A 15,584-nucleotide genomic window follows, 5' to 3' on the forward strand; every position below is an offset into this window, starting at 1 on the left:
ATATTCTATCTTCAGACTGCTGCCTGTGCACAAATATTAACATTAAAAATGGGACATACAGGAGTGGAAATCATTGTATTGCCATCAGTCTTTGAGTCCAAAAATTTCATTTCCATGTAAACATTCCCAATTTTCTATTTCCAGTAAAGAAATGATTTTATTTCAGTTGTCCAGTAGTGTAATACATATGAAATTAGCTCCAAATGTACTGGTATTTGTTGTTGTTCGGTGCCAAGGCTTTAAACAGCCAGCCTCGAGGTTAGCAGTCCAGCGCAACACACCACGACTATATACATAAGGAATTTTACCACTTACACATATGTCACTCAAAATTTCACTCATAGATCTAGAATTGGTTGGAAAAACATATCTTCCTTCTCCAAAAACTGAATTTAGTAATTACTGTTGTTGCTAAGTGCCTTGCAGTTGGTTCCCACTCATACATAGCAACCCTGTATGGGGTTTCCCAGGCTTTTAAATCTTTGCAGGAGCAGAAAGCCTCCTCTATCTCCCACAGAGCAGCTGGTGGGCTCAAACCACGGCCCTTGCAGTTATCGGTCCAGTGCTTATCATATGGAGTCACTATGCTCCCCCACAAAGAGGACTGGCACACAGGACATAGATGGTGTCAGAATCTGTATGATTGTCATAGACTATGTACGATTTGTGAGGTGTTTTCCACAAATAATGGCCTAACAATCTGACCAATTTCCTGCTGCATAAAGATTTTATTTGATCTGAAAATGTTAAAGAAACATTTTAAAAGACTAGATTGAATCGTCTGTGGCCAAAATGGAAAAGTATGTATATCTTCACCACATTAGAGGCAAATATCTTTTTAGCGTGTATTCTCCTTAAACAAATGAGCATGAGTTTCCCAAGGCAAAGGCAAAGCTGACATCCTAGAAGCCCATGCAAGGCTTCAGTATAAAGAATAGGGTGGATTCCCTTTCTGTGCTAGGGTGGGAAAGGCTTTACAGAATTCCAAGGGGTCCAAAATGTAAACTGCAAATGTTCGTATTTCCGACAAAAAAACAAAAATTTAAATTCAAACTGTCTTAATCAAAATAATGAGAGAGAGGGGGAAAAAAAATCTGCTATTCTATAAACTTGCCATAGATTTGACAATCCAGAGGAGAATTATGAGCAATTACAAAACGAAGGCTCCAATTAGCAAAACTGGATCTATTCCCAATTCAAATCAAAGGGGTCTCAGATAATCCCCATGGAAGAAATTAAAGGCATATAAAGGAATTCCAGCAAAGACCTAAGGTTCTTAACTAAAGTCAAGCAAACTGTTATGAGATGTATCTCTTTCCCTTCAAGGAATTAAATAACCCAAAACTGGAGTCCCTTTAGTAAACCTGTTCTTTTCCCAAAGGTTTTATTGTAAAGGGCAGTCAAAACTCCAAATGCAGAAAATATAGCACTGAACAGAAATCACACAGTCTTTCAGCCTTCCTAATTTTCAAACCTCTGCCTACTCCTGAACGACTCAGAAGAGGCCATGAGGAATGGAAGGGAAACTTCGAAAGCAGAAACCTCTCGCCCAGAGCCTAGAACAGACTGCACCTAAGAGAGATTTCAAGCTTTTTTAGACGGAGAGGTCACACCCTTCAGTTTTGAAAATCGATGATCTAGGACTCAACCCTCTTGGTAGAACCTTCCTCTTGCTTCCCTGTGTCCACGCTGAGCTGACATGCCCACTCTCCCCACCTCCATTCCCCAAAGCCTTGCCACCCCCTCAGCCAGAAGACCCACAGCAAGAGGGGGTGGTGAAAAGGGGAGGGGAGATTCATTCTCTGTGCACCCTGACCTTCCAAGCCCCAGCATACCCCATTACCTCCACTCTCTTCCATCCCTACCCCCACCCTACCATCCTCCTGGAGAAAACCAAGACGAATCCCCCACCTCGTTCCTTCCCCAATCCCCGCCATTCTAGACTAGAACATGAAGGGAGTCCCATCATCCTCCCCACCTCCCCACAACCCCACTAGCACCCGTCCCACCCCCCATTGCCCACTATCCTGATGGAGAAAACCATGGGTGCCCCTCACTCCCTCCCCACACTCCGACATCCTCACAGAGCCCCCATTTCACTCCCGTCCCTACCCCAGTCGCCCCATCCCCATCGCCCCCATCCGAGGGAAGAAAGACGCGGGGAGGCCGAGGCACGCATCAAAGGGGACCTCACAACCCCTCAGCCCGCAGCCACGGGGCGACCCCTGGCCCCGGCCAGGCCGTCCAGGCCCGAGGAGGCAGGTACCCAGCTTGGAGGCCGGCAGCCTGAGACGGGGCCAACCGCGATAACCGGCTCCCGCGCAGGGACAGAAGGACAGGCTCCGCGGGACACGGGCCAGGCGGGTGGGAGGCGCCCCGCACACACACGCCAAGAGAAAGAGGGCTTACTGCCTGGGATGCTCGCCCGCGCGGCTGTCGGCTGCTGCGCCGCTGCCTGCACCGAGGCCGAGACAGCGGCGGCGGTGTCGGCGGTGGCGGTGGCTGCGGCGGCTGCGGACTGAGCCCCTCGGCCGCGCTGGTTGTGCGCGGGAGGGGCGCGGGGGCGGTGCGCACGAGGGCAGCGGGGGGCGTGAGCGCGCGCTGGAGGGCTGGCGGGGGAAGGGAGCGTGCACGGGGGGCGGGGCGGCCGGGGGGCGGGGCGCGCACCCAGCTAGTGGCGGGCACGGGGGTGGGGTCGCCACGCACTTCTCGTGGCCACGTGCTGAATTCGGAGAGGCCCTAGCAGCGGTTTGCAGGGCGCCAGGGTTCGGGGAAGCTGCAAGAGGTGGGCACGAGCGCTGCCCCAAGCAGGGCCAGAGGGGGCTCCAGGCCTGGGGCACCCGGGGCCCCTCCCTTGCGCTGCGCGGTCACAGGCCTTCGAGGGGGATGAGAGTCACGAGGCACTGCAGGCAGCTGCGTTGAGGGCCGGGGAGGTGGGAGCAACAAAGGGAGGCGAGTGGAGGTGGCGGCTCGGCTTAGCGGGGGTCTCGGTTAATATGCGCACCCTAAGCCAAGCCACTGGCCTAGGTGCACCACGCTCTCGCCAGGACAGCAGAGCCCCATGGGCGACCCCTCCCCTGAGTTACAAGCTGGAGGGAGCGAAGGGAACCCCGCGTTACGCCCAATGGATTGACCCAGAGGGCTTAGTCTTACTCAGAAAGCGAGTGCAAGCAAAATGGCACTAGGCGACTCCTTCATATTCATTCAACATTTAATGAAGTGGACCCTCACTATGTGCAAAGCGGAGTGCTAGGTGCGGGGATACAGTGCGAAGTCACTCAGACACTGTCCACTGTACCCTGGGAGTTTACAATCTAGGTGGGAAAACAGACAATAAAGAAGTGAAGAGATAAATCTCGAATATGGCTTGTGCGGGTCAAGAAGGGCGTGCAACTTGGTGTGGTCCAGAGAGAAGGCGATGTTCTGAAAGTTATGAAAGAAGCAGTCATATGAAAAGCCAGGAGTAAGCCTTCCAAAAAGAGGGAGCCAGAAGGAAGGGATGGAAATTGAAGGGATGGGCACCAGAACTGGACATTGGCATAATATTAGGTTAAACAGGTTGCATCATCATCTCCATGGGAAGGAGTTTGTATTTTATCCACAATTCGACAAGAAGTTATTGAGTGAATGAATTTACGCAAGGGCATGCCATGATCTGATTTATATTTCTTTTAATTAACCTTTTTTTTTTTCTTTTGAGATAATTGTAGATTCACAAGCATTTATGAGAAGCAATACAGAGACATCCTCAAACCCCAGTGCAAAACTAAGGTACAAATTCACAACCAGGATACTGGCATTAGTAAAACCCACCAATCTTATGGACATTTTGTGTGTGTGTTTAGTTCTATATAGTTTTATCACAAGTGGAGGTTCCTATATTCACCAGTAGTCAAGAAACAAAAACAGTTCTACCATTACAAGGATTCTTCCAGTTACGTTTTATGACCACAGCTATCATTCTTGCCCCTTTCCCAGTCCCTAGCCTTTGGCAACCACTAAACAGTCCTTCGTTTCTATAATCCTATCATTTCAAGAATGTTGTACAAGTGGAATCATAAAAGATGCAACCTTTTTCAATTGGCTGTTCACTCAGCTCAATTCTTTTGAAATTCATCCAAGTGGTGTGCATCAATTGTTCTTTTTTAACTATATATTATTACTGAGTAGTATTCCATTTATTATGTGTTTTTTAAAAAAGACTACCTTGGCTACTGTGTGAAGAAGGGCTCAGAGTTGAAACAGAGAGACTAATTAGGAGGGTTTCCTCCACAGTCTCGCCCAAAGGTAATGGTGATTTAGTTTAGGATGGTGCTGGTAGATGACAGTGCATGGAATTGATGGAATGGGGTTGAAGAAGGGATTGAGTTGATAAAGTAGAGACAGCATAGGGTTAACAACTGTTTTGAGACATTTTACTTTAAAGAGGACCAGAAATGGAGTGGAACCTACAGGGCAACTCAGGATAAGAGAAATTTCCCTTCTTTTGTTTTAATTTGAGAAATGAGAGCATGTTTGCCAACAGTTTAGGAATAATTACTAGAGAGGGATTGGTGGTGCATGAGAGAGAAGGGCTTCCTACGAAAGTCAAGTCTCTGCAAGATGAGAGATCAGTTCCATGCAGAGGATTGCGCCCCACCCCCCCATTGAAGGAATTCATCCTCCCCTGCAAGGAAGACTCAGGGATGCAGATGTTGATTAGGGGTGAAGGAGGGGTGACCAGCAGGATAGGCCCAACAGAATCAAATCTGGTGACTCCTTGTTTCTCTGTGAGGCACAAAACTGGGCAACGATCTTTACAAGAGAGCCATCAGCATTAAGCCTCTGAAAAGTCTCCTTCTCTCCCCATGGCCCTTTTCATACTTGCTTAGGATAAAAAGTTAGCAGATTTACCCCATCCCGGTCAATCAGCAATTCTGCAGATAGTCTCCATCCAATACTAGCCTTGCCCCCAGCCCAAAAGAGGTACCCAAGAACGGAGGCTACTCCCAGGGAACCTTCTGGCTACTTGTTAGCACTCAGTCATTGTTAGTTGTGGTTCACACCTTGCTGACCACTACCTTCTTTGCCTTTTTCCTATAGACATTCTCCCTTCTTTTCTCATCTCTTTCCATCTTCCCTTCCACACATCTTTACCCTTCCTCTCTTCTGCAGACATTTATGATGTTCTTACTTGTTGTTGTTGTTAAGTGCCTTCGAGTCGGTTCCGACCCATAGCGACCCTGTACAGGGTTTCCGAGGGTGTAAATCCTTACGGGAGCAGAAAACCTCATCTTTCTCCCGCGGAGCAGCTGGTAGTTTCGAACCGCTGACCTTAAGGTTCGCAGCCCGTTCCTACTAGGTAGGCATAAAAAGGAGCTCTGGTAGCATAGTGTTTACAAATCGGGCTGCTAACCTCAAGGCCGGCAGTTTGAAACTACCAGCCATTTTGCGGGAGAAAGATGAGGCTTTCTGCTCCCGTAAAGATTTGCAGCCTCGGAAACCCTGTGCAGGGTCACTATGACACGGTACTTAACAACAACAACAACCCTAGGCATAAGGCCCACTGCCTGATCTCCCACATTACCCTTCTTCATGTGCACCCAAAGCCAGCCTTTGTGTGCGGTCCAGTCGGTTCTGACTCATAACAACCCTGTATAGGGTTTCCTAACAACAACAACAACAACAACAGGGTTTCCAAGGTTGTAAATCTTTGTGGGAGCAGAAAGCCTCATCTTTGTCCTACACAGCAGCTGGTGGATTTGAATCAATGAGCCTGCAGGTAGCAGCCCAACACATAATCCGCTATGCCACCAGGCTCCTAACACATTGTTGTCGTTGTTGTTGTTAGGTGTCATGAAGTCAGCTCCGACTCACAGCGATCATGTATAGGGTTTTCCAGAACTGGCTGGTGGACCTTGAGGTTAGTAGTGTAGTGCTTATTCAACAACAACACTCCCTTGGATTTGGACTTTGTGTGTCATAAAAACATAGTGCTGCATTTTTTTAAAGCATGCGGGGGATTATGGCACCTGTTACAGAGGAAGCAAAATGAATAAAAGATAAAGGTTTGCCCAAATTGTAAATGTGTGCGTGCATTACATTTTGTTAATGCTTTCAGGATTAAGAAGTAAAAAGAAATCAAATAGACTAAAATATTTAATTTCCAATTCTACCAACACACACACACTGAATTATTTTAAAGCAAACACAAGTATATAATATAGTATCTATGGCTGAAAAACTTTTTAAGGTAAAACTTAAAAATATCAATTCCAATGAGTTGATTCCAACTTACAGCAGCCTATAGAATACATAAGTGAAACAAGTGTGTATGTTTCGCATTTAGCCTTCCAGGATCTTGGTGTAGTGCTGTAGGATAGGCACTGGACTGCTAATCACAAAGTTGGAAGTTCAAACCCACCAGCTGTTCCACAGAAACACTACACAGGGTCGCTATGAGTCAGAACTGACTCAACAGCACTTAACAACACCATCAAATAGGACAGATTACAACTGTTCCATAGTGGTTCTGAGACTGTAAATCTTTACGGAAGCAGAGAGTCTCATCTTTCTCCTTTGGAGAAGCTGGCAGGTTTGAATCATTGACCTTTTGGTTAGCAGCCCAATGCCTAACCCACTGTGCCACCAGGAATCCTTTTAAATGTTTTTAGCATTAGCACAATATTATTATTATTTGTTGTTGTTGTTGTTTTTAGAGGCCATCCAGTCAGTACCGACTCATAGCAACCCTATGCACAAAGGAATGAAGCACTGCCTGGTCCAGTGCCAACCTCACAATCGTTGCTATGCCTGAGCCCATTACTGCTGCCACTGTGCCAATCCATCCCGCTGGGAGTCTTCCTCTTCTTCTCCAATCCTTCAGGAAACAGAATGAAACAGAACAAAAACAGAAATCCTCACCACTGTTCTTTTGGCAGTCCATGGTACTTTCAATATTCTCCTAAAACACCATAGCTCAAATGCTTCAATTCTTCTACAGTCTTCCTTCAACTTTTGCATGCGTATGTAGTGGTTACGAATCGGGCTGTGAACGGCAAGGTCAGCAGTTCGAAACTTCCAGCTGTTCCGCAGGAGAAAGATGAAGCTTTCTGCTCCCGTAAAGATTTACAGTCTTGGAAACCCTGTACAGGGTCGTTATGAGTCGGAACCAACGCCACGGCACATAACAACAACAACAACAATGAGGTCATTGAAAATACTATGGCTTGGGTCAGGTGCTAAGATACTTTGTGCTAGCATAATTAAGTGTGAGGAAATAAAGAGTTTTGTTTTGCCTCCCCTCCACTGCAATATTATCACATTATTCTTTGTATTTCTTCTAAGTATAGACCAATAATCCTATTGTGATCTATCATCCAAAATTAATTTTTATAATTTATTAGCTGACAATTTCATTAGAACTTTCTGTAATTGTATTGAAAACAAACATTTTAAAACCACTTGTGCTGCAAGAGGTTTTGTTATGTAGTGATTCACGGGATGGGTTCAATTATTCACCTAAATTTGAATCCACCCTGGCAATCTGTTTCCAAAGATCACAGCCATGAACACCCTATGGAACAGTTCAACTGTGACACACACATGGAGTCGGTATGAGCAGGAATCAAGTCTATGGTGACTTTATTTTTTTACAATCATTCATTTTTTCCATACCAGCACCCTTATTTCAACTTGTTCCTTTGTTTGTCGCCCAAAGGTTTTTGATCTCTGGGGAAATGCTGTTGAAAAAAAAGGGGATGGGCATGATCACATCTGCCTGAAACACTGTTTTCAAACAGATCAATTTTAGGAGGTTGAGGGTCCAAACACTTTACAACTGAATGTACCCACAGACTCCTGGGAGTTCTTCAGGTATCCCCAGTGATATTCATAACCTGTTGTTGTGTGTCGTTGAGTCAGTTCAACTCATAGGGAACCTGTATAGAATTTCCAAGAAGCAGCTGGAGGGTTTCAACTGCCAACCTTTTGGTTAGCATTCCAGTGTTTATCCTACAGCGCCGCATCAGGGCTCATTCATACACTTGTGGTTGTTGTTGTTGTTAAGTGCCATCAAGTTGGTTCCAACTCATAGCAACCCTGTATAGGGTTTCAGAGGAGTGGCTGGTGAGTTTGAACCACCGACCTTGCAGTTCAAATCGACGTTGACATTGAGTGCTTATCCTACGGCGCTACACCAGGACTCCGTTGTTAAGTAACATCAAGTTGGTTCCAACTCATATCAAACCTGATGGCTGATGGGTTTGAACCACCGATCTTGTGGTTAGCAGTCCAATGCATATTCTACAGTGCCACACCAGAACTCCGTTCATACACTTTGTTATTGTTCTTGTTGTGTGCCGTCAATTTGGGTCGATTCATAGCAACCCTGTATAGAGTTTTCACGAAGCAGTTGGCGGGTTTGAGCTGCCAATCTTTCAGTTACCATTCCAGTGTTTATCCTACAGCATGACACCAGGACTCCATTCAAACCCTTGTTGTTGTTAGGTATCATCGAGTCAGTTCTGACTCATAGCGACCCTATGCACAACAGAATGAAACACTGCACAGTCATGTGCCATCCTCCCAATTGTTGTTTTGGGTTTGAACCCATGCTGCCACCACTGAGCTAGTCCATCTCTTTGGAAGTCTCTCTCTTTTTCACTGACCCTCCACTTTACCAAACATGGCGTCCTTTTCCAAGGATTGGTCCCTCCTGATAACATGTCCAAACTATGAGAGACAAAGTCTCACCATCCTCGCTTTTAAGGAGCATTCTGTATGCATCTCTTCCAAAAATAGATCTGTTTGCTCTTCTGGCAATCTATGGTAGGTATTCTTCTCTAACACCGTAATTCAAATGCTTGATTCTTTTACTCTCTTCCTTATTCAATGTCCAACTTTCACATGCATATGAGGCTATTGAAAATACCATGGCTCGGGTCAAGCACATCTTAGTCCTCAAGCTGATATCTTTGCTCTTGAACTCTTTAACGAGGTCTTACACAGCAGATTTGCCTAATGCAATATGTCGTCTGATTTCTTTACTGCTGCTTCCATGAGTGTTGATTATAAATCCAAGCAAAATGAAGTCTTTGACAACTTCAATCTTTTCTCCATTTATCATGATGTTACTTATTGGTCCAGTTGTAAGAATTTTTGTTTTCTTTACATTCAGGTGCAATCCATACTGAAGGTTGTAGTCTTTGATCTTCATCGATAAGTATTTTAAGTCCTCTTTGCTTCTAGCAAGCAAGTTTGTATCATCTGCATATGGCAGGTTATTAATGAGACATCTTCCAATCCTGATGATGCATTCTTCTTCATATAATCCAGTTTCTCGAATCATTTGCTCAGCATACAGATTGAATATGATGAAAGGATGCAACCCTGGCACACACCTTTCATGATTTAAATCATTTAGTTGTTCTGTTCGAACATCTGCCTCTCGGTGTAAGTATAGGTTCCTCATGAGTACTGTTAAGTGTCCCATTGTTCTCAATGTTACCCATAGTTTGTCATGAACCACACAGTGCAAAGTCTTTGCATAGTAAAGAAAACATAAGTAAACATCTTCCTGGTATTCTCTACTTTCTGCCAATATCCATCTGATGTCAGCAATGATATCCCTAGTTCTATGTCCTCTTCTGAATCTGGCTTCTATTTCTGGAAGTTCCCTGTTGATGTACTGTTGCAGCTGGTTTTGAATTATCTTCAGCAAAATTGTACTTGCATGTGGTTATTAATAATATTGTTTGATGATTTCTGCATTCCATTGGGTTACCTCTCTTTGGAATGGGTACAGATATAGATTTCTTCCAATCAGTTGGCCAGGTAGTTATCTTCCAAATTTCTTGGCATAGACAAGTGAGAGCCTCCAGTGCTGCATTAGTTTGTTGAAACATTTCAGTTAGTATTCCATCAATTCCTGTAACCTTGTTTTGTGCCAATGTCTTCAGTCCATTTTGGACTTGTTCCTTCAGTACCAGTTGTTCTTGGTCCTATGCTACCTCTTGCAATGGTTGAACATCTACCATTTCTTTTTGGGATAGTGATTCATTAGTGAGTAATTGCTATCATGACCAATTGTAATTGTCACAGCTGTAAAGGTAAGAGATGTGTAACAAAAAGGGAGGAGTGGTTAATCTTTCATTCCAGGAACAGAGGACCCTAAGACCACCAAGAGGGAAGAACATAAGCAGAGGATGGGACCCAACCAGAGAGGCAGCAACCCCAGAGACAGAAGCAGAGGCAATGGCATGGAGAGATAGAGCAGCTGAGGACTCTAGACCCATGGAATGAGAAATGCTGTGTGCCAGCAGGCATGAGGCTTGCTTACAAATGTGCCCTTTGGTCATTTAAACAAATATATATTTTCTCTGTGTTTTGTGTACATTGAAAAAGAGGGAATAGAGGCAAATACTGTTAACCATTGGTGCATGGAGGAGATTGTAACATTTCAGTGAAACAAAATATGATTGGTTGAGTGCAAACGTGATGATTTGCCCTGTAAACTATCATTCATTTCACAATAAAAGCTTTAAAAAAAAAAAAAAGACCCACTAAACACTCCTAGTATAGTGCTGTAGGATCAGCACTGGACTGCTAACCACAAAGTCAGGAGCTCAAACCCACCAACTACTCCTTGGAAACCCTATACAGGATCACTATGAGTCAGATCCAACTCAATGGCACTTAACAACAACAACACAATAATGGCACTTAACAACAACAACAACACAATAGACAGAGTCCTGGTGTGGAGTTTTAAGATAAACACTGGACCTCAAGGTCCGTTTGAACCTCAGGGTCAGTGGTTCACGCTCATCAGTCACTCCTCAGAAACCCTTATACAAGGTTGCTGTGAGTTGGAGCCAACAACAATAACAATGGACGGATCTATAAGGGGAACAATAACACTAGGAAGGTATGCACTTCTTACAATAACCAACTATTTGAAATCAAAATGACAGCATTTACCCAAGTACAGGAGTCCTGGTGTGGCGCTGTGGGCTAATGCGTCAGACTGCAAAGTCGTTTGAACTGCAAGGTTGGTGGTTCAAGCTTACCAGCCGCTCCTTGGAAACCCTATACAGGGTCACTATGGGTCGGAATTGACTCGACGGCACTTAATTACAACTACTATCCAAGTACAAAGTTCAGAAGGATTAGGAAAGAAAAAGGAATGGAAAGAGGAAACATAGGGAGGAAGTGGGTTGAGTGATTTTACACTGAATGAATTATAATAAATTAGATGACACAAAATGCATATAAACTAGTGAATGAAAACTGATCTGGTCTGGAAACTGTCACCCAGTTCATAATATAAAGTTAAGAAAAAAAAGAAATGAGCCCATTAGAGGTCACATCCCATTTCTTTGTCACCCTAGCTCATGGTAACCACTAATCTACTTCACCCCCCTCTCATGAATTTACCTATTCTGGGCATTTCATATCAATGGAAACGTCCAACAAATGGCCTTTTGTCCCTGACTTCTTTTATATAGTATAATGTTTTCTTTATAGCTGAATAATACCCAATTGTATGGACATAGCACTTTTGAATGTCCATTCATCAGTTGAAGGGCACTTGGGTTGTTTGCACTTGTTTGGGTATTATGATTAACACTGCTATGAACATTCCTGTACATGTTTTTGTGTTGACATGTATTGTCAGTTCTCTCAAATATATTATACCTAGGAGTGGAATTGCTGGGACAGACAGTAACTCTATGTTTAATTTTTTTGAGGAACCACTGAACTGTTTTCCAAAGTGGCTGTACTATCTTACATTCTCACTAGCAGTGTATGAGGGTTCCGTTTTCTCCATGTCTTGTCCACATTTATTATTAGCTGAATTTTTATTTTATTTTACTGTGGCAAAAGATGCATGGGTTAGAAAAAATTAGCCATTCTAAAGTGTACATTAATTACATTCACCATGTTGTGCAGCCATGACCATATTCAAAAGTTTTCCCTTGTCCCAGATAGAAACTTAGTACCCCTTAAGCAAAATAAATCCGTTAACCTTAAATTGTAGTAGGAAAAGATATCATACTCGGTAAAGTGGAGTGTCAGAGAAAAAGAGGAAGACCCTCAATGACATGGATTGTCACAGTGGCAGCAGCAATGGGCTGAAGCTTAACAACAATTGTGAGGATGGTGTAGGACCCGGCAGTGTTTCATTCTGTTGTGCACTGTAAGTTGGAATCAACTCAACGGCACCTAACAACAACAAACATTTGCCATTCCAACATATTTTACATGTACATTCACTGACGTTAATTACCTTCATCATATGTGCAGCCGTAAGTATCTTGTTTCAAAATGTTCCCATTACAGTTCCCTGAGTACCCGTAAGCAATGACTCTTCCTCTTCACCTCCCCTCTATTACTGGTAACCATGAATGAACTTTTCTAGATGTTTCATATAATTGAGATAATTTGTCCTTTGTGTAGGTTGTATTTCACTCAGTATAATGTTCTTAGGTTCATCCATGTTACAGCACGTGTCAAAATTTCATTTCTCTTTATGAATGCATAATATTGCATTGTATATACCACATTTTGTTTCTTAATCATCTGTTCATGGACACTTAGGTTATTTCCACCTTTGGGCTATAGTGAATAATGCGGCAATAAGCAATGATGTTCAAGGATCTGTCTGAGTTCCTGCTTTTAGAAATGGAACTGCTGGGTCATATGGTAATTCTATATTTCACTTTTTGAGGAACTGTCAAACTGTTTTCCACAGTGGCTGTACCATTTTACAGTCCCCTCAGCAATATTTCTGTACATCCTTGCTAATATTTGTTATTTTCTGTTTCTCTATATTGAGTGATTTATCATTGTAATTTTTATTTGCATTTCCCTAATGATGTGGCACTGTACCACATCATTAGTTCAAACCCACCATCCTCTCCTTGAACGCCCTATGAGTTGGTGGCTATGAGTTGGTGAAACTGACTTGATGGCACACAACTACAGCAAAAACAATGACTAATGATGTTGAGCATCTTTTCCTATATTCATGGGCCATAGTATATCTTCTTTGGAAAAATGCCTATTCAAGTACAGTTTTAAATTGGACTGTCTTTTTGTTGCTGACTTGTAGGAGTTCTTTGCATATACTGAATATTAAACCCTAATTAGGTATATGGTCATCAAATATTTTCTTCCACCTGCATAGGCTGTCTTTTCACTTTATTGATAAAGACATTTGATGTACAAAAGTTTAAAAATCTTTATGAAATCAAATTTATCTGTCTTTGTGTGTGTGTGTGTGTGTGTGTGTGTGTGTGTGTGCTGCTCATGCTCCTGGTGTTATGTATAGTATTGTGTCTCTTTTTTATTATAGTCATTCTAGTGGAGTGAAGTGCCATCTCATTGTGGTTTTCATTTATATTTCTCTACTTAATAATGTTAAACATCTTCTCATGTGTTTATTGTGTGCGTTCTTTGGAGAAATTTATATTAAAATCTTTTGCTTATTTTTAAAATTAACTTTTTTGTCATTTCATTGTTGAGTAGTAAGTTATTGTTATAGTCTGGATGCAATACTTAGTCTGATATATGATTTGCAAATATTTTGCATTGTGTGAGTTGCCTTTTCACTTTCTCAGTGTTATCCTTTGAAGCACAAAAAAATTAAATTTTGGGGGGACTCCATAAAAATCTAACTACATTTTCTTTTGTACCCTTTGACATGGTTGAAAACCAACCACTTGGTTTTGGTACAGTGACTGTATATTCCTTCCATCTTCTTTTGATGCTTTCTGTATCATTCAATATTTTGCCCATAGAATCCAATATTACAAGTCAAGGCTTGAACTTTTCATCAGTTCTTTCAATTTGAAAAATGCTGAGCGTGTTTTTCCCTCTCAGTTTTCTAACTCAAGTTCTTTGCACATTTTATTATAATACTTGACTTTGTCTTCTTGAGCTGCCCTGTGAAATTTTCCGTTCAACTCTTTTACCTCCTCATTTCTTCAATTTGCTTTAGCTTCTCAACTCTCAAGAGCACATTTCAGTCTCTTCTAGCATCTACTGTGTTTTTTCCATTCATTCTTGCCTTCTTAATGACCTTTTGCTTTCTTCCTGTGTGATGTTCTTTATGTCATACCACAACTCTTATTCTAATTGCTAGAGATGTTGGGTTAAGGGTTTGATTTTAGTTCTTTCTTCTTCTTCTCTTTTTTAGATATGTGCGATTATTGCTATAAGTTACTCTCTGAGCACTGCTTTTGCTGTGTCACAAAGGTTTTAGTATGTTGTGTTTTCATTATCATTTGACTCAAGGAATTTTTTTTATTTCATTTTTTATTTCTTCTATTACCCAGTAGCTTTTAAGCAGGGTGTTATTCAATTTCCATGTATTTGGTCGTGTTTCCTCAATCTTCCTATTGTTGTTGAATTTTTTAACTTTATAGCATTGAGCTCTGAAATGTTATGTAGTATTTTGATGTTTTAAATTTTATTGAGGTTGTCTTTTTGGGTCTATTCTGGAAAATGTACTCTGTTGTTGTTGTTGTTGTTAGGTGCCATTGAGTCAGTACCAACCCATAGCGACCTTATGCACAGCAGAACACTGCCTGATCATGGGCTAATCTCACCACTGTTGCCACGCTTGAGTCCATTGATGCTGCCACTTGGCTAATCCATCTAGTTGGGGGTCTTCCTCTTTTTCTCTCACCCTCCACCCTACCAAACATGATATCCATCTCCAGCATCTGGTCCCTCCTGACAATATATCCAAAGTATGAGAGACGAAGTTTGGCCATCTTGGCCTCCAAGATCTTCAAAAATGGATCTATTGGTTCTTTTGGCAGCCCGTGGTACTTTCAATATTTTCCTCCAACACCATAACTCAAAGGCATCAATTCGTCTACGGTCTTCCTTATTCACTGTCCAGCTTTCACATGCATATGAGTTTACTGAAAATACCATGGTTTGGGTCAGGCGCACCTTAGTCCTCAAGGTGACATCTTTGCTCTTCAACACTTTAAAAAGGTCTTGCGCAGCAGATTTGCCTAATGCAATACGTTGTTTGATTTCTTGACTGCTGCTTCCATGAGTGTTGATAGTTGATCCAAGAAGAATGAACTCCTTGGCAAATTCAATCTTTTCTCCATTGATAAGAATGTTGTTTATTGGTCCACTGGTGAGGATTTTTGTTTTCTTTACATTGTGATGTAATCCATACTGAAGGCCGTGTTCTTTGATCTTCATCAGTAAATGTTTTAAGTCCTCTTCAGTTTCAGCAAGCAAGGTTGTATCATCTGCATATTGCAGATTGTTAATGACTCTTCCTCCAATCCTGATGCCACATTTTTCTTCATATAAGCCAGCTTCTCGGATTATTTGCTCAGCATACAGGTTGAATAAGTATGGTGAAAGAATACAACCTTGTCGCACACCTTTTTTTAATTTTAAACCATTCAGTGTCCCCATGTTCTATTCGAACAACTGCTTCTACGTTCAGGTACAGATTCCTCATGAGCACAATTAATTGTTCCAGAATACTCATACTTCGCAATGCTGTCCATAGCTTGTCATGATCCACACAATCGAAAGCCTTTGCGTAGTCAATAAAGCACAGGTAAACA

Source organism: Chrysochloris asiatica, unplaced genomic scaffold (genome assembly GCF_000296735.1).
Source record: "Chrysochloris asiatica unplaced genomic scaffold, ChrAsi1.0 scaffold00295, whole genome shotgun sequence".
In the NCBI taxonomy this organism is placed as follows: domain Eukaryota; kingdom Metazoa; phylum Chordata; class Mammalia; order Afrosoricida; family Chrysochloridae; genus Chrysochloris; species Chrysochloris asiatica.